Source organism: Chenopodium album, chromosome 16, assembly GCF_948465745.1.
Source record: "Chenopodium album chromosome 16, dcCheAlbu1.1, whole genome shotgun sequence".
NCBI lineage: Eukaryota > Viridiplantae > Streptophyta > Magnoliopsida > Caryophyllales > Amaranthaceae > Chenopodium > Chenopodium album.
The window spans coordinates 16,969,746-16,997,005 of record NC_137849.1 but is presented as its reverse complement, the minus strand read 5'-3'; the positions used below and the strand labels follow the sequence as shown (position 1 = coordinate 16,997,005).

Sequence of the window (27,260 nt, the reverse complement as noted above, 5' to 3'; positions counted from 1 at the left end):
TGACTTGTTTAATTGCTTTGATTAGTTTAGATTTAATTATGTGTGAGTAGTTTTCTTTCTAGGGTTGTGGGGATCCATAATTAATATGAAGGGGTAATTTATTGTTTTTTATTGTCAATGCTAGATTAATTTCCTATTGATTGATTTAATGCTATGCAATTAGACTTGCGCAGGTTTAATATGTATGAGTTTAGCAATATTGATTCGAGATTCGAGAGATGAGAATTGATGTTTAGGCTTAGTTTCAATAGGCAGCTTAATTTATAAGTGGTTAAGTCAAGATTCGAGATATGCGATTTAATACCAGTAGATCAATTCTGAGATTGTAATACGTAGCGAAAGCCCTTTATGATCTGATTAATTGATGTATTGATGATTGATTGTTATGTTTTACCCTAGAGTATTATTTATTGGTGAACCTATGCCCTAGGTCTTTAATTCATTGATTTCTCTCTACCCTTAATCTTAGTAGTTTAGTTTCCATTCGATAATAATAATTTGTTACTTAAATTGCTTTAATTAATTAGGGATAGAAAAACTTGTTTCCCTGTGGATTCGACCCTACTTCCCTATCTACTTTAGTTAGAGGACTTAGGTAATACTTTTGATTAGGTGATACGACTTTAGCCTGTCACTTGCAATGGTTCGATCCAAGATTAACTTTAATGATTTACAAATATCGTTTTGAGGATATATATATATATATATATATATATATATATTAGAACAATAATTGCGAATATAATAAATAGAAACTCAACCAAAGAAATTGAAAAGACGTCATAAGAGTTATGAATTGGAAATGTTCCAAAAGTTGTCTTTTCTAGACAGGATTGAGGGTTATGAAATCGATGTAAAATGTTTACAAAGATGACATAATGCACCCTAAATCAGATAATAGTTCTTCGTGGGTTTTTCCATGGAAACTAAGAGGTATTATTCCTACAATCACGTAAATAACAAAGTGTTTGTTTCTCGCGATAGTGTCTTTATAGAAAGAAATCTCTTGCCACAAAGCCAAGTGGGAGTAAAGTTAGATCTCGATGAGATTCAAGACAAGAAATAAATGGATGTGGATAACACTACATCAAAGACGAAGGCGTATGAAATTAGCTACTTTGATAAATCATATGTCAAAGCAAGCTAATTCAACTAGTGAGGCTTCTATCGTTCCACTTGAATGAAAAGCTTCTATTATTGCTTATACCTATTGTAGGTTGCTTAGGATCAAAACAAACAGTTTGTTGAAATTCTGAGAAAAAGGTGGATTCTAAAATTTTCCTATTGGAATATTTAGAAGCCATACCGTACAAGCAAGCTTTGGTAAGTACCAACTCAGGAAATGGCTTAAGGCCATGAAATCCAGAATGGACTCCATGTCTGTAAAGATGTGTTAGTCCATGATAGTCTTACAAATGGGGTCAAACCTATTAGTTGCGTAAGCCTATTCGGATTCTTCTAGTGATTGCTGAAATTTTTCGATTACGAAGTTTAGCATTGGATATCAAAATTACCTTCTTGAAATGTTCTTAATGGAGGATATGTATATGATACAACCTAAGGGTTTTGAAATCAAGAAATCCAGAAATCCAAGAAAGTTTTGCAAACTTCAGAAATTCATTTAATGGATTGAAGTTTTGCATCAAGGAGTTGGAACAATTGTTTTGATTAAGCAATCAAACAGTTTGATTTCCTCAAAGAACGAAAAAAGAATCTTGTAGAGACAAGAAAATTAGTTAGAGCAATTGGTCTTCTTAGTCTTGTATGTAAATGACATACAGTTCATATGAAATTACAAATCAATGCTTGAATCAGTGAAGTAATGGTTAAAAAGTTGTTTCTACATGAAAGACTTAGGAGATGTTAAGTGCATATTGGGAATCAAGATCCACGAAATGAATCTTGAAGAATGATTGGGCTGAATCAAGAGACTTATGTTGATAAGGTTCTTGACAAGTTCATGAAGCATGACTCTAAAAAGAGGATGTCTTCCCATGTTTCATGGTATTACGCTCAGTAAAACTCAGTGCCTTCAAAAGCTAGTAGAGTTGAGTCGTATGGATAGTGTACCTTATGCTTCTGCAAAAGAGTTCATTATATGTGTCATGATATGTACAAAGCAATATGTTACCGTAGACACGTGATTGTGTCTCCCCAAAAAACCAAACATAGTGATGAGTACTCACTACTACAAAAAGAGTGTTTTATCGACGCTGGGCCCTTGACGCTAGGGAAGGAGCGTCAGCTAAAATTTATACTATGCGTATTTTGTCGACACTTTTTAGAGTCGAAATTATTTTTCGACATACAAAAGCGTCGAGAAATTGTAGCATGTGCCCCACACGTGAATGCGAAACCCACTATATATTGCATAATTTATGGAAATCCAAATACAAACTCCTTACTACTCAGTTATGAACCCTAACTTTTGTTCTCCCCTTCATTCGTAATCCTTCAAACTCAAATCTTTGTCTCTCTTTGAGGCGATTTCGAACTTACATATATGGATTATGATTTTATATTTTTTCCCCTCTTTACATATATGGATTATGATTCTAAATTTTCGCCCCTCTTTGAATCGATTTCGAAGAGTATTTCATCAGTTTCAAACTCAGATCGTCGCCCTCTCTAATTCTATTTCGAAATGAGGTAAATCAATTTGAAATTAAGGTTCAAATTCAGATCTTTGTCTAATTGTAATCGATTTCATCCATCATCTCTGTGCCGATAATATGTACATTTTCTTTTTCGATTTTTTTTGTCCTTTTTTTTTAATTTGGAATTGGGTTTGTGGTTTATTTTTAATGTTTTTCTTTTTCAATAATGCTAGAAAATTATGGTCAGACTATGGGTTCAATTGATGAACAATAGAGATTTCAAGGTTTCGTTATGTATATAAATTATTTGGTTTAATTTTGTGCTACAGAGTTCAGTGCGATTGGGGTCATGCTGTTCACGAAAATGAGAGAGAGATTCTTCAAATCAAACTCTCTTCTATGTTCTCTTTAGTTTGGATTTCAGGACTCAATTCAAAAATAGTGAACCAAGTAGAGATTAACTGATTAAGTATGAATTATACTATACTATTGGCTTGAGGTTAATCTTCTCTACACCTCTCTTTTTTTTAACATGTCAATTCCATCATTTTGATAGTAGTTAGACAAACTAACTCTAATTTTCCCCCAAAAAATTAAGTTAAACAGAGTAAATCTATGAGGTTGCAACAGCAAATACTGTGATCCAGTTAAGGGTTTAGTCTATTACCAATTACTTATGCTTCTGATGGTTAGTTATATGTATTCATAGTTTAAACCGATTTTTATCTGGGAAATTATATACTTCTTGATTAAAATGTGACAGCTTGATGATTAATTAGTTTTGGTTTATATGATATAATATGATTGCCTACTTTATATTGTTCTTGGTTTTCTTGGAAATATGTCATCAGGGGTTTTGTTGGTTGTGCCACTTGATTTAGTACTAATCTATGAGAGTTTTGTTGGTTGTTATTTCTTGGTTTTGTACTAATGAGTTGGTTTTTGGATGGAAATAATACAAAATGTTAGGTGCTCGAGTTTACAAGTTTATAATATTGGCAAAAGCTAAAACCTGAATGAGGAATTAGATACACCCTCCATAGATGTAAAAACTCAGATCAAATTATAGTTTAATATTTTGAGTGCTAAACACCCATTTCAGTACATGTTGTTTCTATTGGGTGTGATAATGAATTTCACTTCTGATTATATAGCAATTAACTACTACATATTGGTATCTAGTTTATCTTCCTAATGAAATTTTATCTCCTGACAATTTTTTATATATATTGCTAAATTTGCCATTAGTATCATACTGATATATATTGTGCTTTCTTAGTGGAAACTTGTAGTTGTCTCACAAAAGGATCTTAGACGAGTGTGGTCTGGTTTAATCTAATTGAAGATCTTAGCTTTTATAACTACTCCGTTGATTAGTAGTGTGCTCAGATTCAATATTGGCACGTTCTTACATAGAGTTTGCTTACAATCTGCTTTTGCTAAACTTGGTGGCAAGTTCTTAGCTCTCTGCTAATTCTGCCATTTCATTTTCTAGCTAACTGAAATAGGATTATAAATAGCAGGTTTCTGCTGGTATGATCACTTACCCGGGAGTCAAGACAGGACTTAAATTTTTTTCCTACTTCCTAACCAGGTATCACTACATATATTTACTTGGTTTCGTTAGTAGTATATATTTCTAAATTCATATTCATATAAAGTAAGGATGATGTGTACTACTTAAACAATAAGGAGCTACAATGAGTCAACGAATGCCCTGATATAAAAGTCACAGTGTGACGCTTACCTATTTTAGTCACAATATATAAAAGAAAAAGTTCAGCTCTTTATTACTTGTATGTGTTTCACGTTCCCGATTCTGTTTCTGGTGAATTCCGGCGACACAGAGTTATAGTGTACAGAGAATGTACTTGGAGATTGAATTTACTTATTTCTTTTTTTATAGCTTTCTCATACTTAAAACTTGAGAAAGTTTATAAGTCTTGATACGTATAAGCCAAGATCAATGCAAAATTATCTATAGATCTAACTAAATCAATAAGGTGTATTTGTTTTGCCTATATCTTAGATTCAAGTAAGTCTTCTAGAATCTAAAGAAATGGTAAATCTTTGGAAATAATTTGTGTACATGCCAATTTAATCTCTTTTAAGGTTGTGCATGATAATCTAATTGAGAAGGTTGTTACAATGTTACTTTCTAGGAATTTCCACTTTGATTTGTTCTTAAAGTAGTCCATTTGGAGAAGACAAAAAAGCTGTCAGGTTTATTAATTAGAGATTTCTAGTAAGTGTGGCCGAGTTTAGGCATTATTTAAGGTACGTATGTGCAGAAAAATATTTGTGTATGCGTAGTATCATGCTAGAATTGTGAATTGTGATTGAAGTGATGAATTAGTAGCATGTTTGGTTGATTATATGCTTGGAATTGATGTTGGATGAACATGAATTATTATGCAAGCATGTGAATATTATATTTAAAGCATGATACAAGTTGAATATATGTGAATCATGGAAGTATGTTTTATTTTTGAGTATCAAGGAAGCATGAAATTAATAAGCAAGGCTTATGTATGTTTAAAAGAGCTATAATTAGAATTATTGAACATGAATCATGAATTTTAATCTCACCATTTATTATTGGTGTTGAGTCAACAAAGTTAGGTTATTTAATTGCTCACTCAAGTAAGTTGAGATCAAGTCAAGGAGTTTATCAGTGCATTCTATGCACCAAGGTAGTAATCGTGCAATTTTGTGCACAAAACTGACAGGCTAAAGTCGTATCACCCAATCAAAAGTATTACCTAAAACCACTAACTAAATATAGATAGGGAAGTAGGGTCGAATCCACAGGAAAACTGGTCTTTCTATTCCTAATTAATTAAAGCAATCTAAATTATTAAGTAACAAATTATTATTATCGAAGGGAAACTAAACTACGAAGATTAAGGGTAAAGAGGAAAACAAGGATTAAAAGCCTAGGGCATAGGTTCACCAATAAATAACATTCTAAGGTAAAACATAATAATCAATCATCAATGCATCAATTAATCAGATCATAAAGGGCTTTCTCTACATATTACAATCACAAAATTAATCTACCGGTATTAAATCTCATCTCTCGAATCTCGACTTAACCATTTATAAATTAACATGCCTATTGAAACTAAGCCTAAATATCAATTCTCATCTCTCGAATCTCGAATCTCGAATCAATATTGCTAAACTCATACATAAAAGATCTGCGCAAATCTGGTTGCATAGCATTAAATCAATCAATAGGAAATTAATCAAGCATTGACAATCAATCAACAATAAATTACCCCTTCATATTATTTATGGATCCCCACAAACCCTAGAAAGAAAACTACTCACACATAATTAAATCTAAACTAAACAAAGCAATTAAAGAAGACATGATGAATAAAAGAAATAAAATTACTGAAATTAATGAAGTAGAAATCATTACCAAAGTTAACGTAAATAATGAGTTGAATCAAGAACAAAGTATAAAGTTGTAGAGAGAGAAAATAAAACTACGTAGAGAGAGAAAATCTAGGAGAAGAGGTAAAAAGAGAATAAAAGAGATAAAAAAAGATACTAAACTTGCTTAACGAAATCGTATTTTATATTCAGCAAGTTAATCCTAAACTAAAACAACTAACGATGCTCTAAATCTCTATCGAGGACACGCGCCTGGTCGGGCACCACACCGCCCGATCGGGCCCCCCTTTTACTATCATGAGACTTTTCTCGCGCCCGGCCGGGCGCGAGCTCGGGCAAAGCAATGCTTCGTTCTTCTTCCGCCCCGCCCGGCCGGGCGCGCCTTCGGGCAGGACCATACTTGGCTGGGCAAGGCCACTTGGGCTATCTTGGACTTCGATTGGGCTCCGATTCTTCGGCCCAATCCAGATTTCCTCTTTGGGTCTTGAATACTTAGTCCAAATGCCTCGGTATTTCATATGTTGAGCCCTTAATCACCAGTTTGATGACTCTAACCGGCCCTGGGCTACGAAAACTGGTCTTGCCCCTCCAACGCTCGTAGTCGCTCCATAAAATCCCGTGAAAATGCTCCAAAAGTGCAAATCCGTACAAAACTCAACCAAAACTATGAAATGCTAGAAAACACAAATTAGTAATGAAACTCTAAAGAGCCAAAAACACTACCAATTATAACCAAGGAACGGGTGTAAAATACTATATAAAATAGACATATCAAACTCCCCCAAGCCAAACCTTTGCTTATCCCTAAGCAAAGATCTCATCAATGAATAAATAAAACATGCCTCACCCCAATTAGTCAAAATCAAGAACAACCAATTCAAGGTAAATCCGACAAGCATGCATCAACATCAACCAATCCCATCCATCCAATCACTCATCCTCCCCAACAATTGTCAAATAGAGCAAACCACAAGAGCATATAGAATTCAAGACTAGTGCTCACACACTCAACTCTCATTTATGTGGCGAGTAAAAGATGTTCTCGATCGCTCTCCATCCCAACCCCTTTAATGTGAACAATGCCCTCCCAAACTCACAACACTCGTGTGTTTAAGAAAACATACACTCAACCTAAATAGTCGACTCGAAATATGTCAAGTCATTCTTTGCATTGATAAGCAACTAATTTCACATTCACATAACTCTAAGCACAAAGGTCGGAAGGTCTTTAAAGCTTGTAATGTAAGGCTAGGGTAAAAGTAGGATAAATTTGGGAAAATGTGAGAGTAAAGCCATGCATAAGGGAGCCATATCCTAATAAAACCATGGTCAAAAATAAATAATGACCGATCATCTCCAACACAACTCAACTCCACCAAAAATTCACCAAACAACTCCAATCATATCAAACAAATCCCAACACTTACAATTTCACTCACAAAAGTACAAAAATGTAAAATTGAGTGAGTAACAAACTTTAACTTCCACACTTGAATTTTTCATTGAAACTCATCATCTTATTTTTTTTCTTCTTTTGATCAACCTTCAATTAGAACATTTGAACATTAAACCTTTTTTTTTCTTTTTCTCTTCTTTTTTTTCTTTTGAAGTTCACTTTGGAATTTTTTCAACCTTGAACAACAATTTTTCTATTTTTTTTTCAATCAACAAATAAGAACAAATAACTCCACATATCCACCCACATTGTGCAAATTAAGTGCACATTACAACTCCCTCACTTCACTAACTATTAGCTCCCCCAAGCTAAGCTTGGGAGTAGTAACCAATGGAGCTTAAATAGGCTTGTAATATAGCTAAATAAACAATAAAAAGGGCACAAGCAACAACATGGGTAGCAAGAAGGGAACAAATGTATCTACAATCAGCTGAAGGTCACCTAAAAGAACAAATGCCTTCGTCCTCCTCAATGTGCATAATAATGAGTCATACAAACACTACTCAAAGTTAAAAATCAATACTCAACTTCATTGACATAGCAGGAACTAACACACATTCTTAACCAAATTAACTAGTCAAGCAATATATTCACAAGTAGTTGGGCAAAATTGAGGCATGTTAAGGCATCTAAGCAATCAAACTTCAAATCATGGCTAACCTATCCACAATGCTCATCATCATATACCAAGAATCAAAACAATTTTCAAGTATGGGGCATAGGGAAGCATGATTTACAATTCATTGGAACGTATTTTTGGATTTTTTATTTTTCAACTTAATAAAACTAAACTAAAAAGCAATAAATCTAAATTAAAACACACCAAAAATAAAAGAAAGAGAAAAAGAAAAAGAAAGATACCAAATCCAAAAATCTCCCCCAAGCCAAGATCAGACAATGTCCTCATTGGCTCGGGAACTAGCCCATCATGGCTAATCCTCATCATCCTCATCCATGGAGCCGAATCCTCCACCACTGCCACCTGCACCATCTACACCAAAAAAGCTACCACCAAAATAGTTAGGGTGAAACCCCCCCCCCAGTCGATCCCCCAAAAGGTATGTCCTAGCCATACCCGTGGAAAGATGAATAGTCAGTATAAATACCACGGGCGGTGGGATCTCTATCATATCCCTGGGGTGGGGGCTGAAACCAATCAGGGTACATTGCATCGTCGGGAATATTACCCCGACGAGCATAATCATCGTACATGGGATACAGCGCTCTACCCTGGTTCCTCTCAAGGTACCCTAATCGCTGGTCGAGGGAGCCAACCATCCTCCTAAGGTCACCCTGTGAATGCTCTATACGTCCTATGGCCTGACCTATACTCTGTAGGTCCCAAACTATCTCAGAGTCAGTCCTAGGATGAGGTGGGGGCATGTGCGGCATATGTGATGGTGATGGTACCACCACGGTCTCAGGCTGAGGTGGTGGAACTAGCTGTGCTTGCCCCTGGGCGTGGGCAACTAGCATGTCATATGTGTAAGAATCTTGCCCAGGGGGAAAGGCGGTCAAGTCGGGGTTAGGCAGGGAAAAGATAGGCAAGGGTTGCTCACACCAGTGGGGGATTCGTTGGCCATCCAATCTCACCCAACCCAAGTCCTCGAGGTGCCTAAGGTTCATATAAGTGTCCGGCCCATAGTTAGTGAGACCGTGGGGCCTACTCTCAACAAACCCGGCTTTCTTTACTGCTATCCTAGTAACTAGGCCTCCGAACCTAATAAGGGTAGTAGCCGTGTTACTAGCCGTGGCATGTCTGCTAAGGTGGTGAATAATATATCTACCCATGTTCAGTTTACCATACCCAAACACATAATTGCCAATTACAGCTAGTTTGTTAGTTTGGGCGTTATGTGGTTCGTTCCTACCTAAAAAGCAGACACCCGAAAATCTTTGCCATAATTTAGGAATGGGGTGATGGATAGGTCGAGCACTAGCATGTTGGACGCTAGGGGCCGGCAAACCAGTTAAAACACGATAAACATCACCCATTTTATATTCAGCATGCCAATGGTGAGGTAATTCAAATTCCAAATCAAATAATTTACAGAATTCAACATAATTTAAACTAATATTCCTATTGTTCAACCTAAAAAACAAATTCGGCCCATTTTTACTATTTACAACATTCAAAGAGGAAAGAAATTCACATGTCAATTCACGATACGTAGGATAGTGCATATCAACAAATTTTCTCATTCCTATATCGTTCATGAATCGTCTAACATAATCAAATAAGCCTAAAGACTCGAGACTAGGGCGGTGTAACCACCGTGAAGGGATTACCTCACGCTCATAAAGCTTTTCGAGCCGTTCCTTTTGTGTTGGAGTAGTGATTCGGATGGTTGGCCACTGTGGAAGCTGCAACTCCGGATCATATTGTTGGCTCGAACTCGAACTTCCCCCGAGAATTGATCTTGCCCTCTTTGATGCCATTCGGTAAAAATGGGTATGAAAATTTTTTATTTGAATTGGGAAATTTTGGTATATAATTGAAGAGGATGAAGAGAGGAGTAAGAATATGTAATTATATTTGAATTTAGGTGAGAAATGGAGGAGAAATCTTAGAGAGAAGGTAGAGGAAATTGAGTTTTTAGAGAGAGAAATAATGGAGGAAATAGAAAAAGATGGGAAAAGAAAGGAGGAGGAAGAAGAAGAAGAAAGAAGAAAGAAGAAGAGAAAAAGGGACGGATGGGCTCGAGCCCGGTTGGGCAATCTGAAGATTAAAACGATCCTCTTCTCGCGCCCGGTTGGGCGTCCCTTTACCCGGTCGGGCAATGCAACTTTTTCAAAAAGCATCACTCTCACGCCCGATAGGGCGGAGCTTCGCCTAATCGGGCGATTTAATCCCAAATTTTTCTTCAACTCTCGCACCCGGTCAGGCGCGCCTCGCCCGATCGGGTGAGAAAATAGTTATGTACTCGTCAAATCTCGCGCCCAGTGGGCGCGCTTTTGCCTGGTCGGGCGGGAAATGGGGATTTTCTACGTAGCTCTCGCGCCCGGTCGGGCGCGCTACAGCACTATTTGTACGAGTATCTACTTCTCTTTTCTCCAAAATTGGCTAACTCTTTTTCTTCAAACCTGTACAAAAAACTCAATAAACTCATTAAACTTCCTCATCTCTCCTCTCACAAGAAAAAGAAAGAAAGAAAGCTAGACTAAAAAGCAAGAAAAAACGGGTTGCCTCCCACAAAGTGTTGGTTTATCTAGGTCCTGCACGACCCTCTTACCACGAGATGAGAAGTTAGGACCCTTGGCCTACCGCCTGGTCGGGTGATTTCTCACCCGGTCGAGCGGTTTTTAGACCACAACACAACTTCTTGACATGTCCTGTGGGACGCCAATTCACTTTATCGAGTGGATCCTCCTTGGTGTGAACTGGTGGTTTTTCGCTACTACTCACGAGAGACCCCTTTTTGACCGTTGGTTGCCTCAAGTTGTCATTAGATTGAGCGATTGCAACTCGATCTGGTGGAACTCTCACTATAGGCTCAGTTTTAGCAACTTACATATTTGTCTCCACCTTCTCATCTTCAAAGCCAAGACCCACACAGTAAAGGGCTCTTTCTATTGCATCAACTTCTTTTTGCCATTTTTCTATTCCGTCTGTAGAGGATGCAACACAAGATACCGCCTCCAAGGGATCTTTAGCAAGAGCTTGGGGCTTATTAGAACAATTATCAACCACATTAACACTAAAGCACTTCTCCTCAGTCATGGGGCTTTTAGGGGTGTTATTCAAATTAAAAATAATTTTATCGTCCCCTACTGATAGTGTCAGTTTACCACATTTTACATCTATAATTGCTCCTGCAGTGTTAAGGAATGGTCTACCCAAAATAATTGGAGTTTGCAAATCCTCAGCCATATCAAGAACAACAAAATCAACAGGTATATAAAATTTACCTACTCTAACAGGAACATCCTCTAAAACACCTAAGGGGTATTTAAAAGAACGGTCGGCCATTTGTACAGTAATATTAGTAGCTTTTAATTTACCCATATTTATCTTGGAACACACAGGGAATGGCATGACACTAATGCTAGCACCCAAATCACATAATGCATTATCAATCATTAGATTTCCAATATAACAAGGGATGGAAAAACTACCCGGATCTTTCAGTTTAGGTGGAGATTTATTTTGTAGTACGGCACTACATTCTGCAGTAAAAGCGACTGTCTCTACCTCACTAATAGACCTTTTTCTAGTAAATATTTCCTTCATGAATTTAGCATATGCAGGAATTTGTGTAATTAGTTCTGTAAAAGGAACCATTACCTGCAAATCTTTAACCATCTCCAGAAACTTACCAAACTGCTTATCCAAATTTGTTTTTAAATGTTGATTGGGGAATGGAAGTTTGATAACTGGCTTTGGAGCATTACTGCTCTTATCTGGAGCTGCTACCTTCCCTGGAGTTGTACCCTGCAATGTATTATCAGAAATATTAGTACTACTCTTGAGCCCTGTAGGGCTATTAGCAACATTATTTAGTTTAACAGAATCAAGATTAGCATTATTCATTAAAACAAGTTCATCATCTCCGGGCATAGGTGGCCCATCATAGTGTGAACCACTCCTCAGAGTAATTGCAAAGGCTTGACCTGTAGGCCTGGTTGGCTGCGATGGTAGGGCTCCCTATTGACGGGCTTGTAGAGTAGAGGAAATCTGCGCAATTTGATTGTCTACAATTTTATTATGGGCTATGATCGAATCAATTTGAGCATCTCTACTCTCCATGTGCTTTTGCATACTAGCTAACATCGCTCTAATTTCTGTCAAAGCAGGGTCGGAAGATGAGGAAGGTTGTTGTGATTGGTTCTTCTGGCCAACATTGGGATGGTAATATTTCTGCTGTGGTTGTTGTGGTGCTTGTGATTGTTTTGGAGGTGGCGGGTTTTGAACATTGGTGCTCCGGTAAGAAAGATATGGATGGTTTCGGAACTCAAGATTGTAGGTGTTGGAGTATAGGTCATTCTGCCTATAAGCTTGAAAGGCATTGACTTGCTCCACGGAACTCCTGCAATCTTGTTCCCAATGACCTACAATTCCACAATTTTCACAGAAAGCCTCATTAGAATTATTATTAATTGCAGAAACATTAGTTGTATTTGTAGTGCTAAGATTATCTAATTTCTGAAAAATAGAGGTTAATTAAGCTTGCAAAAAGGATACAGAGTCAACATTATGTTTCTCCTTGTTAGCAAAGCCTCTAGGATTCCCATATTGGGAATTGTGGATTGTCATATCTTCGATAACTTGACCTGCATCATCAACATTAAGGTTCATAAACCTCCCACTAACTGTAGAATCTAATATTGTTCTAGATGAATTTCCAATCCCATTATAGAAGGCTTGGATCAACTGCCACTGCGCTAAATTATGGTGGGGGCACTCCCTCTGCAAATCCTTGAATCTTTCCCAAGCCTCATATAAAGTTTCATTTGGCTCTTGGGCAAAGTTCTGAATTGCGCTTCTTAGCAAAGCTGTCCTCTCTGCAGGGTAATATTTATTATAGAAATTCAAAACAAGAGTCTCCCAGTTAGTTATACCAAGTGTAGCTCTATTCAATCCATTATACCATAATTTAGCTTTTCCACATAAAGAAAAAGGAAAAAGAATCTCCCTGATTTGGTCCTGTGTGACTCCCGCTTGCCTGATGGTATTGCAATATTGACAGTAGTCTGCAATATGAAGATTTGGGTCTTCACCCTTAGCTCCACTGAATTGCTTCCTTTCTATCATCGTGATAAATTGGGGTTTAATCTCGAATTGCACTCCATCAAGAGCCGGGGTAGGAGTAAGGTGTGGAAAATCCGTCAGGGATGGCTGCGAATCATCGCTGAGCTTCTTAGGTGCTGTCATCTCTGATTCTGAATCTGAAGGAACTTCTAAATCACTAGAATTAGTTGGAGGGTCTCTGTGATTATCGTTATCCCCAGAACCCGCCAGGATTTGCCTGTAAAGATTCTTTTGTCTATGGAAAGAGCGCTCGATCTCAGGATCGAATGGAATATAACCTGATGTGGAACACCTGGGCATAAACAAAGAACTAAAAAGCAAATATGAGACTTGTCCCAAAGAACTGATGTTCTCTGAGACAAGAGGAAATAATCTAGACTAAAGAAAACAATCAGAAATAAAAATAAAACCGTCTCCCCGGTAACGGCGCCAAATTTTGACAGGCTAAAGTCGTATCACCCAATCAAAAGTATTACCTGAAACCACTAACTAAATATAGATAGGGAAGTAGGGTCGAATCCACAAGAAAAATGGTCTTTCTATTCCTAATTAATTAAAACAATCTAAATTATTAAGTAACAAATTATTATTATCGAAGGGAAACTAAACTACAAAGATTAAGGGTAAAGAGAAAATCAAGGATTAAAAGCCTAGGGCATAGGTTCACCAATAAATAACATTCCAGGGTAAAACATAATAATCAATCATCAATGCATCAATTAATCAGATCATAAAGGGCTTTCGCTACGTATTACAATCACAGAATTAATCTATAGGTATTAAATCTCATCTCTCAAATCTCGACTTAACCATTTATAAATTAACCTGCCTATTGAAACTAAGCCTAAATATCAATTCTCATCTCTCGAATCTCGAATCAATATTGCTAAACTCATACATAAAATATCTGCGCAAATCTGGTTGCATAGCATTAAATCAATCAATAGGAAATTAATCAAGCATTGACAATCAATCAACAATAAATTACCCCTTCATATTATTTATGGATCCTCACAAACCCTAGAAAGAAAACTACTCACACATAATTAAATCTAAACTAAACAAAGCAATTAAAGAAGACATGATGAATAAAAGAAATAAAATTACTAAAATTAATGAAGAAGAAATCGTTACCAAAGTTAACATAAATAATGAGTTGAATCAAGAACAAAGTATAAAGTTGTAGAGAGAGAAAATAAAACTAAGTAAAGAGAGAAAATCTAGGAGAAGAGGTAAAAAGAGAATAAAAGAGATAAAAAAAGATACTAAACTTGCTTAACGAAATCATATTTTATATTCAGCAAGTTAATCCTAAACTAAAACAACTAACGACGCTCTAAATCTCTATCAAGGACACGCGCTCGGTCGGGCGCCACACCGCCCGATCGGGCCCGCCTTTTTGCTATCATGAGACTTTTCTCGCGCCCAGCCGGGCGTGAGCTCGGGCGAAGCAATGCTTCGTTCTTCTTCCGCCCCGCTCGGCCGGGCGCGCCTTCAGGCGGGACCATACTTGGCCGGGCAAGGCCACTTGGGCTATCTTGGACTTTGATTGGGCTCCGATTCTTCGGCCCAATCCGGATTTCCTCTTTGCGTCTTAAATACTCGATCCAAATGCCTCGGTATCTCATATGTTGAGCCCTTAATCCCAGGTTTGATGACTCTAACCGGCCCTGGGCTACGAAAATTGGTCGTCCTCCTCCAACGCTCATAGTCGCTCCATAAAATCCCGGGAAAATGCTCCAAAAGTGCAAATCCCTACAAAACTCAACCAAAACTACGAAAACACTAGAAAACACAAATTAGTAATAAAAGTGGCTCTAAAGAGCCAAAAACACTACCAATTATAACCAAGGAACGGGGATAAAATACTATATAAAATAGACATATCAAAAACTAAGCAAGGAACCTTAATTAAAATTAATAGTATGTGTTCACTAATTAATTCAAGAATTAATTGGAAGAATGTGTTGATTATCATTATGTTTATTCTTGATTAATTGGTTGGAGTCTATACATGTTAAATTGATAAATCACGTAAAGTGTAAGAGGATATGCACCAAAACTCTTGGAACGTATATACCTTGAGTATGAACATATGGGGGGAGTTATGTGACTTTATATTTGAGCATAGCTTCTATAGGGGTACAAAACGCTATACTTTCTTTTATTATTATTTATGCGCTGGAATTCCATCACCAAGGTGTGACATAGTAGGTGCTAATTGGGGTAACTCCCTAATTAGAAGCTCCCTTTTAATGGGCTATATTTTTAAGAAAGGAAACCCATTTGATGCGTAACCTAAAGCTATTAATTAATAATTAATATTGCTAGTTATGAGTTAAAGGTAAATTGACTGTGATTGTATGGCAAGCATGTTTTATTAATATTCTTATTGATAGGATATTCATGTTAGTGTGGTGCATATGTACTCGGCTTTTGCTGATTCGTAATTTTGTGTTTGTGTTTGGCTTCCTTTGGTTGGCCCTATTATGACTCATTTATATGGTGAGTAGAGGGTTGAAATAAAGGGGAAGTGGCAGGTACTTAAAGCATGAAGAGCATGACGGGAATGAGTGCCGAGAATTACTTTTTATGCTTTCGTAGTTTTATGTTTTAGTTGTTTATTATGGACTAATCTTGATGTGTTTATTTTAAGTTGGATTTAAAAAATGGTCATGTTTGAATTGGTTCCAATTTGTGATTTAATTATTTCTATTTTGTTTTGAGGTTATGAACTCGAGTTTTATTTTAAAAATTGGTTTTTATTTTAGACTTCTGTCGTGTGACTTTGAAAAATAGCCTTAGCCATTATCACGGTTGTGATAATATTTTGGGTATTTCCTTAAAATAGTTAGTTAGAGTAAAAAGATTATTTTAAAATAAGGGAATTTTCGGGATATTACAATGTACATCAAAATATAGCTGAAAAACAACCCACCAAAGTGAAATAAAACCCCACATTGATGAATAAAAGTATAATAATAGCTTTTTAGCTGCCATTAATAATCAAGTCAATTTAGGTGACTGACTAACTATACACATATAGATTAAAATGTGAACAGCTAATTTAGTTACCAAATCAAACCACTGATTCAGTTTCTATAGATGTGGCCATTTCTGAATAACAAGGCACATATTTATTTCAAGACATACCAAAATAATACAGAGCTGGTGTGATACCCCGAATTCCCTTCCTTTAAAATACCTTCTTGCTCCAAATAAAACTCATTTTTAGAAAATATCCAAAGTATTACCGCCATCGTGATAACGGCTAAGGCTATTATCAAAGTCACACATCGGAAGACTAACTTTTAAAACTCAAATAAAATAAAGTTTAATAAAATCAAACTCTAACTTTAAAACCAACTTACATTAAACCAATAAATTGAAACCATTAAAGGCCCTTAAAAACCAAACCAAAATATCAAAACAATAATTAATGTTAGTGTCAACAATTACATAAATAATCCAATATAATAAATAATAACAATTAAACATATAACCCTCTTCGCTCAATCCCATCATGCTTGATATGCTCTTTCTACTTGTACTTCTCTTTATTTCAACTTCACTACTCGCCATATAAAAGTGGGTCATAGAAGGGCCAATACAAAGAAAAGCCAAACACAAACAACAAAGTACAAATCAGCAAAAACTGAGTACATATGCATAATGCACCAATAAGAATAATCACACTAACATGAATATCCTAGCAGTAGGCAATAAATAAATAAATAAAACATGTTTGTCATACATCACAAGTCAACTTACCTTTGACTCATAATTAACAATATTAATTATTAAATAATAGCTTTGAATTACGCATCGAACAGGTTTCCTTTCTTAAAAATAGTCCATTTAAAATAGAGCTTCCAATCAGGGTGCCACCCCCAACTGGCACCTACTATGCCACAATTTGGTGACGGAATTACAACGCATTAATAATAAAAGAAAGTACAGCGTCCTGTACCCCTGTATAAGCTATGATCAAATATAAAGTCACATAACTCCCCCCATGTGTTCATACTCAAGATGTATACGTTCAAAGAGTTTTGGTGTGTATCCTCTTACACTTTACGTGATTTACCAATTTAACTTGTGATGACTCCAACCAATCAATCAAGAATAAACATAATAACAATCAACACATACTTCCAATTCATTCTTGAATTAATTAGTGGGCACATACTATTTATTTTAATTAAGATTTCTTGCTTAATTTTGTGCACAAAATTGCACGATTACTACCTTAGTGCATAAAATGCACTAACAACTTCTTTGACTCGATCTCAACTTACTTGAGTGAGCAATTAAATAAACTAACTTCCTTGACTGAACACCAATAATAAATGGGTGAGAATAAATTTCATGAATCATGTTCAATAATTCTATTATAGCTCTTTTAAACATACATAAGCCTTACTTATTAATTTATGCTTCCTTGATACTTGAAAATAAAACATACTTCCATGATTCACATATATTCAACTTGTATCATGCTTCAAATATCATATTCACATGCTTGCATAATAATTCATGTTCATCCAACATCAATTCCAAGCATATAATCAACCAAACATGCTACTAATTCATCACTAAAAAAAATAATCCACAATCCTAACATGATACTACGCACACATACACAAATATTCTTGTGCACATACGCACCTTGAATATTGCCTAAAATCGACCACACTCGCTAGAAATCACCTAGCTTGAAGCTTCCTACAAATAAAAAAATACATAACTTTAATTAATCCACTATTCTCACAAATTTTCAGCAACTATAATACTTTTTAAACCTTAGTAATCAATCCAATTTAATGACATAAAAGCCATAAAACCTTTTCTTTAAGTGGGTACTTTAAATCCTTTCAAAAAGACTAGTTTTTATTACTTAAATAAAATTCCAGCATACTTAATTAATATAAAACATCACTTTTAGAGTAAGAAATCATATTTAAATCATTAAAACCTTTTTTTCCTTTTTATGGATCATCAAACCCTAACTCAATAATTAAAGAGTAGTGTGTATAATTAAATCCCAACATTAAATTGAGGGCTTTAAACTCATCAAAAACATGTTTAGACCATGAATTAAACAATAACAACAACCTAGCATCAAACCCTAACCAATTATACAAAATCTCCAATTTCTAGGTTCATAATTTGGGGTTGTTAATTAAATAAAAATTTGAAATTTATATTAATAATTTAACAACATCAAAATCCCAAAATCAATACCAAAACATAATAAAAATCATGTCTTTAAAACAACAAATCAATATAATTAATTTTAGGAATAGAAAGAGTTTTTTTTTTATATAATACACAAACCGTAAGAGGAGAGAGAGAGAGGGGAGATAGGGACAGACGACTGGCTGGCAGCTGTCGACGATGCTGTTGCCGCCGATGGTGGTGGTGCCGGTGGTGTTGCCGGCGTGAGGGAGGAATGATGAGTCTATTTTATATGTATTTTTATTCCCCATCCCACGGTCATATTTATGCTTATTTGAGCTTTGAGGAGCTATTTTTATTACTAATATACGTTTTCTAGTGTTTTTATAGAGTTGGTATTATTTTATAGGAAATTGCAGATTTATGATGATTCCAGAGATTATTAAACCACTACGAAAACATTGCAGTCGAATCATATTTTATGACCATATATTTAAAGCCCAATGTCGAGCTAATTAAATTTGGTTCGGTGATTAAGGGTTCGGTTCATTTAGAATACTTATTGTGTTGGTAGTCTAATACTTGAATATGGAGAAGATTTGGGCCGAAAACAAACGAAGCCAAAAAGGCCCAACTCGCTGCTATGGTGACCGGGCCCGATCGGTCGTCGGGCGCACGTATTTCTACCTTGTTGCTGGCGTGATATTGTTGCCTTCATAAGTAGAGAGGGAGTTAGTATTAGACTTTAGTTAGGAGTAATAAGATAAGAGTTTTAGTTAGGATAGGATTCCTTTTTCTTTATAAAAGGAGTAGTACTGTAGTAGTAGTATTACGGGGGGTTAGTTTTAGTTTTAGTTTTAGTTTTTAGTTTTGCTTTCTTTAATCTTTTAGTTATTAACTTAGTCTTAGTCTTTGCTTTTGAGTTTTAATGAAGAATTTCGTTTACGTTTTTCCTGCTTTGATTTTTCATGCTTTTTCATTATCACACTTTTACTCCGTCTTATGCTTTTGTCTTCTGTAATTTTTAGTACTACGTTTTTTTCATTTCTGTTTTATTGTCTTTAGTTTGTTTCGTTATTTTTATTATTGCTTTGTTTTAGTTTTATTATTATTATTTTAATTATACTTGATTTAATTTCTTTCAGTTTAGATTTAATTATGTGTGAGTAGTTTAATACTAGGGTTGTGGGGATCCATGATTAATATGAAGGGATAATTTATTATTATTGATTGTTAATGTTTTGGGTTAATTTCCTATTGATTGTTATGATGCTATGCAATTAGATTTGCGCATGTTTAATTGTATGAGTTATGTTTCGAGGGTTTTTGTGTCCTCTAAGAGAGTTACAACTCGAAGACTGGATCCAACGAAACCACCTGTACCTGCAAAACCATGGAACTCCGGATGTTCGGAGGCCCGCCTCCGAAGGTTAAGTTAGTATGGATTCGGAGTAAGACGTGCGGAAAGTAAATATCTTCTCGGATTCCGAGATCAGGTGCTCTCTATTTCCGAGAGTAATAAATGATGTAATGATTAGGATGTGCCCCAATCAATGGGGGAATCTCCCTTTTTATAGGGTCCTAGAAAAGTGTGCCATACCCTAGGGTTTGATGAACAAGGGATTTGGGCTGCGCCGTTTTGCGGCTACCTCGGGAATTGGGCCTTGAAGGCTGCCAATTCTTGAAGGGATATCTGCTTGACACGTGTCGTCCCTTAAGAGGTCCATTTGGTGGCCTTCCCAAGTGACACGTGGCACGCTCACATTATGCCAAGTGGCGGGGTAGAAATACCCAAATCATTTGCCCCTCACAGGGGTCACGTGGCATGCCATGTGGCGCCTGTGAAAGGTGTCATCCAGGCATTGGCTCAGCATTTTTACTGTTTACCATAGGTAGAATCTAGGGTTTTTACCCTACACTTTTCACCATTTCTATAAATAGGGGTTGACCCCCCCCTACATTCACACGTTTGCGTGAATTTCATAGAGAATCTTTTGAATCTTTGACTTTGAGAACTTTGTCTTCTTTTGTGAAAGCATCCGACGCTCGGTAACCAGTCCGCCTGTAAGCAGACGACCAGACTTTCCAAGCGGCTCTTCCTACCTTCAGTTAGTAAGGTAACCGTCTGATCATTTCTTATTTATCTTTGTTTTTCTTTTTCGAAAATGGTTTCCCAAACGCACCCAACACGGCCTAGGTTAGCGATCATCCGGTCACCCGCGACAGCTGAATCTAGAACTAGGAGTGTCGAATGCTCATTTGAGGACTCCCCTTTGAGAACTTCTCGGATGGTTTACCTTTACTAGCCATAAGGGTTACATGATGGATGTGGGGAAGGAGTCCTAATGGAAGGAGTGGAGGAAGAAATTCTACATAGTCTCCTCCCCTGACCGCCTGAACAATAAGAAGTACAACCGGTGGAACCAGAACCCTCCTCTTCTTGCTGGGAAGAAGGCCCTACCGCCTGTCCCAAGGCTGGCACATGAGCAAATATTTGACCGTGGTCTGTTTACTGTGACCTTCCGGACCAATGAAAGGACGGGGGAGAAGGAGGTCACCCCCCAAAGCTACATTCCTCGTCATGAGTGGCTATTTGACGAGACGTACTTGGCCGCTTGCGATCTTAGTTCAGAGAGGCCGAGAGGTTGTAGGCCGTTTGGTTTTTATTACTTCGCTTCAACTTGATTTTACTTGCTTGTTTCTAACTCTTGTTCTCTTGGTGCAAATATTGCCATGGAAAAACTCTCAGCCACCAAGAAACCGGCTACACACTCTGCAGCTTATTAATGTTTGTCCATCTTAGGCAAACGGACCAACGAGGAACAGCCTTCGGGCGGGGCTCCCAAGGTGAGGAACTTTCCTACTAAACTTGAGTTGAGATTTCTTGATGCCGCATGCCTGCTAACTGGCGTATTCTGTGCAGGGCAGATCGTCCAAAACCTCTCCCTCCAAACAGCCAGACCCTAAGCTTCAAAAGAGGTCGGGTGGTGATGTAGGCGTTTTTGGCAAGTCTAGGAAACACGTTGCCCATAAGCCTAGGAAGGCTCATGACGGCTCCACCCCCAATAGGACACCCCTAAAGACGGATGCCCAAAGGGTATCGAAGAGTGGCAAGCCACTCGAAACTTTTGTCGGCTCAGCAGAAGGCGGAAACAAGGCCATCAGGGAGGAGGAGGAGGAAGGTATAATCACTATATTCTTTTACCCCAGGTTACTGGATAAAGTAAAAAGGCACCTAGTACCTCAAAGGGTACCAGATCTTTTGGCCAACTTATTTACAAAGTGTTTGATTGTGCATAGATCCCTCAGACGCCAACTGTTCTTCAGATGGACAAGGCGTCCGTGAGAGGAGTCGGCACCCTTAACCTCGACGCCATCTTGGCACTTCTCTGTGGGGTAAGATACTTGTGATACTTTATTTGTGATATTTCATATTGAGTGATTGTAGACACCCATTTGTGTCTCCCCAAAGACCAAACCCAGTGATGAATACCTTTCACGTCATTTGATTATCGAACAAAGTGAAAGTGTGAAAAGTCTAGTGATGAGGATGTTTTTATTAAAATATCTCTTCTTTCTGTTTTTGAAAATATTTCTTTTCTCACCCTATTTTATGAAAACATACATTCTAGTTTAGTTTGGTCCATGATAAGGGTCCAATAATAGTGTAGTTGGATGGGGCTTGAAAATACCTTTCCAACGATAAATTATAAGCCCAATTCCGATGAATAATGAGGAAGTTATGGCCAAAATACTAAACTGGGCCCAAAATGGATTTTACCTACGACCCAAGGATCATGTGGAGGGTCCAAGGGTTAAATCCTATTCCTAAACTAATTAGGATTAATTAGAAGCTTCCATAAGATTCTAAAAGATCTTAATTATCCTTTTTGAAAAGATAAAATCATAAAGTTTGAAATTGAATAAAAACTTTCCTTTTTTAAAAACTTTCCTTTTTTTAAGTCCTAATTCTATTCGAATTTAAAGATGTTCAAAGACAGTCAGATATTGTTTTCGCGCCTCATAATTTTTATCCAAATCTTATATGGTTGGATAGATCTTGAAATTATCTTTCCAATGATATATTATAATATTAATTCCGATCTATAACAAAAAAGATATGAAAGAAATACGAAACTCTATCCAAAACTGACACCGTCCCACTATTTCGGCCATATCGTTTTATCTACAAAATATTTTAATCTAATTTCAATTGGGTTGGAAATTAGACTTCAAGAGCTTTCCAACGACATATTATATGACTGATTTGGACTTCTGAATCAAAAGTTATGATAAAAACAAAATTCGCAAAAACTGCTGACCGACGAGTTTTATTTCGATTCGAATTCGGATTATTTTCTTATTCTTCGACTCTCTTTTTTCCTATAAATAGAGGTCATATCTCCCCTTTTTTCAATCATCTACAACAATCATCTTTCTCTCTCTAAAGCTAGAAGCTTTCCTTCTCTCTATTCTTTTTCTAAACCTTCCCTCTTACACAATTCCTCATACATTAGCACTAGACACACCTAGTCAAGTTCGAAGTTGTCTTCGTCCTAGACGTGAAAGGTTATAATTTCTAAGGGTTTGGTCCCAAATCTCTATTTTAATTATTTAGTTTAATTGTTTTATTTTATATTTTCCTTGAAGTTACTAATGCGTGTATTTTGTTATTAGAAAGAGGTACGAGGCATCCAAGTAAGTACTTTAATTGTTTAATTGATCTTATGATATAGAAATCATGTTAAGATTGTTATTTTGGTTCCTAGTATCATGTTAGGATGCTTTCCTTAGTATGATATTTAGGGTGATTTGCTTATATCAATTATGATTTCTAGGATGCTTCCTATTTTCTTTCCTAATAGCATGTTAGTATCATGTTAGGGCTAAAGCTTTGATCTTTATTGCTTAGTGATATGCTAGGATTTGTTATTAATCTTGTTAGTATCATGCCTAGGATCTTGCTGTTATATTTAAGCTTTATTATTAACATGATTATAATTGTTATGATTATAATGATGATTATTATGTTGCTTGATGCTTATTTATTGTTATTGCTTGATCACGCCTTTTATGCATGTTTAAAGGGAATTTGTACTTGTAATCACGCTTAATAAGATAATTAATAATCTTGTTTAGGCTAATATGATTATAATTCAAGTGATCACCAATAATAGTTTATTTGTGCATTAAGTTCAACCAACATAGATAAACAGGTTTAGAGTTAATCTGTTGATTGCATGTTAGTCAGAAAGCGCACATGAATACGAGAAGAATAAAGTAGAGGCCTATTATTAAGGCAGGTTCAATCTCTTTTAGGTTGGATTTGTACCTTCATCCCCGAACCCTATTTGGTTCAAGACCTTTTGGAGTTGACGATCTCCTGGATCGTTAAGGGGTGTAATCTTCACCTACTGTTTTTTTATTTATAGAGCAATGTACCACCCGAATGGGAGATGCTCTCTTCGACGAATTCACCCGAATGGACGTCGCCGGTTATCGTACTCATGTTAGAGCAGACGGCCGTACTCATGTTGGAGCAGACGGTTTTTATTTATAAAACATATCCGGCTTTCGGCCTCTTTTGAAGAAGAATAGTTAGCCGCTAAGTTTTTGACACTTAGCTTACAAATGGTAGGTAGATCAGGCCGTCTGCACATTGTGCAGGTGGTGTCATTAAACATAAACATTCAGGCCGACTGCTTATGGTGCAGGCGGTCCATACTGATGCATTTTTCAAGATGCTAAGTGAGTTCAGGCTGTCTGCACATTATGCAGGCGGTTCACACGAATTTAAGCATTCAGGTCGTCTGCACATTGTGCAAGCGGTACCCTTTAATGCCATAAAAAATGTTGAGTTTGGTCCGTCTGCACATTGTGCAGGCGGTGCCCTTGAATAAATAAACTTTATTTGGAAAGAAGGCAGGTTTCTCATTAATGAGTTGAAAAAAAAAATTACAAAGTTTCAGAAGTAGTACTTTTTCAAGTTATCTACATTCCAGGGTCTGGGTAGCTGCCTGCCGTCTGGTGTTTCCAAACAGTAGGTGTCGCCTCTTACTTCTTCATAAATTCGGTAGGGTCCTTCCAAATTTGGGGTTAGCTTCCCTTGCTCATTCACCCTACCGACTGCCTCCATTTTCCGTAACATAAAGTCCCTAACCTTTAAGGGCCGCTTGTGCACTCTCTTGTTGTAAGCTCTAGTCATTCTCAGACAGTAGATCGCATGGCGCAAGGCGGCATTGCCCCTGCGCTCTGGAAGCGATTCCAATGCTAACCGCATGGCCTCCCAATTTGCCTCTTCGTCATATAGCATGATTCGAAGAGTTGGATCATAGTGTTCAATGGGCAAGACGACTTCTGCACCGTACACCAGGAGAAATAGGGTCTCTCCAGTTGCCCCTTTCGCTGTTGTTCTGATGGCCCATAGGACGTGTGGTAGTTTATCCGCCCATAGGCCGCCAGCTCTTTCAATCTTCTTTTTTATGTCGTCTGAGATTAACTTGTTGAAGGCTTCAACCTAGTCGTTTGCTTGGGGTCGGCCGACTGATGCAAAACAATGTGAGATCCCTAGATCTCCCAACCATGTCTTGAGATGAGGCATCTCAAATTGAGGAACGTTGTCAAAAACCATAGACATAGGCACCCCGAACCGGGTGATGATATTCTTCCAGATGAAGGAGATGACTTCCTTAGTCTTGATGTTTTTAACCGCCTCTGCCTCTACCCACTTGGTGAAATAATCCAGGGCAACAAAGATATACCGCCGTCCGCTTGATGCAGGAGTATATGGCCCAGGATGTCCATGCCCCACTTGGCGAATGGAACTGGGTTATGAATAGCCGTCAGATCTGTGGTCGGACGGTGTATAAGCTTGCCGAATTTTTGGCATTTATCACATTTTTTCACCAACATCATGGCGTCTTTCTCAAGGGTGGGCCAGAAGTAGCCCTGCCGTCTGGCCCTTTCGGCTAGAAACCTGCCGCCTATATGTAAGGCACAAAAGCCCGCATGCAAATCTTCCAGAATTTCCTGCCCCTTTTCGGGGGTGATGCATTTCAAGAGGGGTTGTAGGAACCCTTTCTTAAAAGGTTCTCCATTGCGAATTTCAAAATTGGCCGCATGCTTTTTCAGTGCGGTTGCTTCTAGAGCTCAATCCAACAGCGCGCGATCTAGCAGATATGCCCGGATGTTATCCATTCAGGTAGAGGTTCGGTCAAGTACTCCAATGGGATCTTCTTCAATGCTTCGTTTTTCCATTACATCCCATAACACTGACCGAGGTGTATCACATGAGGCGGATGATGCCAGCTTAGACAGAGCATCCGCCTGGTTGTTTTCGGACCGAAGCACTTGACTTAGATTGAATTCTTCAAGTGTCTCGGCCTCAGCTTTGACTGCCTGTAAATATTTGATCATAGTCGGATGGGTGGCTTCATGGTCACCATGGTATTGGCTAATGACTAACTGAGAGTCAGAGCAAGAGTCAATCTTAGTTGCCCCTACCGCCTTGTACATGCGGATGCCGACTAGCAGGGCTTCATATTCTGCCTCATTATTTGAGGCCTAGAACTTGAACCGTAGTGCATGCTCGTACTTATCTCCCTCAGGAGATTGATATATAACCCCTACACCACAGCCGTTCATAGTGGAGCTCCCGTCCACATACACTTTCCAAACCCGATTAGTGTTATCCGGCGCAGCCGGCCTTGTCATTTCGACAATAAAGTCGGCGAATGCCTGACCCTTTATTGCCTTCCTTGGTTCATAAGAAATTTTCAGACCTTGTAATTCAATAGCCCATTTGAGCATTCAGCCTAATGATTCCAGGGTTGTCATCGGCCGCTTGATCAGTTGATCAGTGTAGATCACTACCGGATGTGTCAAGAAATAGGGTTTCAACTTCTTGACAGCAAATAAAGGGCAAGGCCAAATTTTTCAACCATGGGTTACCGAAGCTCTGCATTTCTGAGAACATGACTAATGAAATAGACCAGGACCTGGGTGTCGTCTCTTTCAGCAAGGAGAACGGCACTGAGAGCATGATCTGAGACAGCCAGGTACATGTAGAGCATCTCTTTGGGCAGAGGGCTTACCAGCCTTGGCAAAGAGTGCAAATGTTGCTTTAATTTTTAGAAGGCCGCCTCAGCATCATCCCTCCATTCAAACATAGCCTTTTTCCTGATTGCTTGGAAGAAGTAAAGGCACTTGTCACCTGACAGGCTGAGGAATCTCCTTAGGGCCGCCAGGCAACCTGTTAATTTCTATACTTCCTTGACAGTGCAGGGTGACTTCATGTCAATGACCGCCTGTATTTTTTCAGGGTTGGCCTTTATCCCCCTCTGTCAATCAGGAATCCGAGAAACTTCCCAGACTCAACACTAAAGACACACTTCTTGGGATTGAGCATGACCTTGTGCCGCCTGAGTGTGGTAAATGTTTCTCAGAGGTCAGCAAAGTGATCCGCCCGCTGCTTGGATTTGACTATCATGTCATCGATGTACGCCTCTACATTCTTCCCAATTTGGTTAATGAAGATTGTATTAATCATTCTTTAGAAAGTAGCAGGCGCATTTTTCAAGCCAAACGGCATTACGGTGTAGCAGAATAACCCCTGATCAGTGACGAATGTCGTCTTTTCTTAATCCTTTTTCCACAGGGGAATCTAATGAAAGCCTGAGTAGGCGTCCATAAAGCTCATCAAGGCATGTCCGGTCGTAGAGTCGACCAGACTGTCAATTTTTGGAATTGGATAACTATCCTTCGGACATGCTCTATTCAAGTCAGTGTAATCAACACACATGCGCCAGGTACCATTTGGCTTCTTTACAAGCATAACATTCGAAACCCAGTCAGGGGAATTACATGGCCGAATGAACCC

The 27,260-nt window shown here is 37.7% G+C and overlaps 1 long non-coding RNA gene and 1 other non-coding gene across 2 annotated transcripts; both read left to right on the top strand.

The window, feature by feature from the left end:
- The first annotated feature begins 2,416 nt into the window (after positions 1–2,416).
- Positions 2,417–15,926, top strand: LOC145584967 (uncharacterized). Its single transcript, XR_014100471.1, has 3 exons — positions 2,417–2,649; positions 4,121–4,191; positions 15,718–15,926. It is a non-coding gene; the product is annotated as an uncharacterized LOC145584967 (long non-coding RNA).
- LOC145587128 (small nucleolar RNA R71) lies at positions 12,840–12,946 on the top strand. The gene has a single exon (XR_014101158.1). It is a non-coding gene; the product is annotated as a small nucleolar RNA R71 (small nucleolar RNA).
- Positions 15,927–27,260: the final 11,334 nt, after the last annotated feature.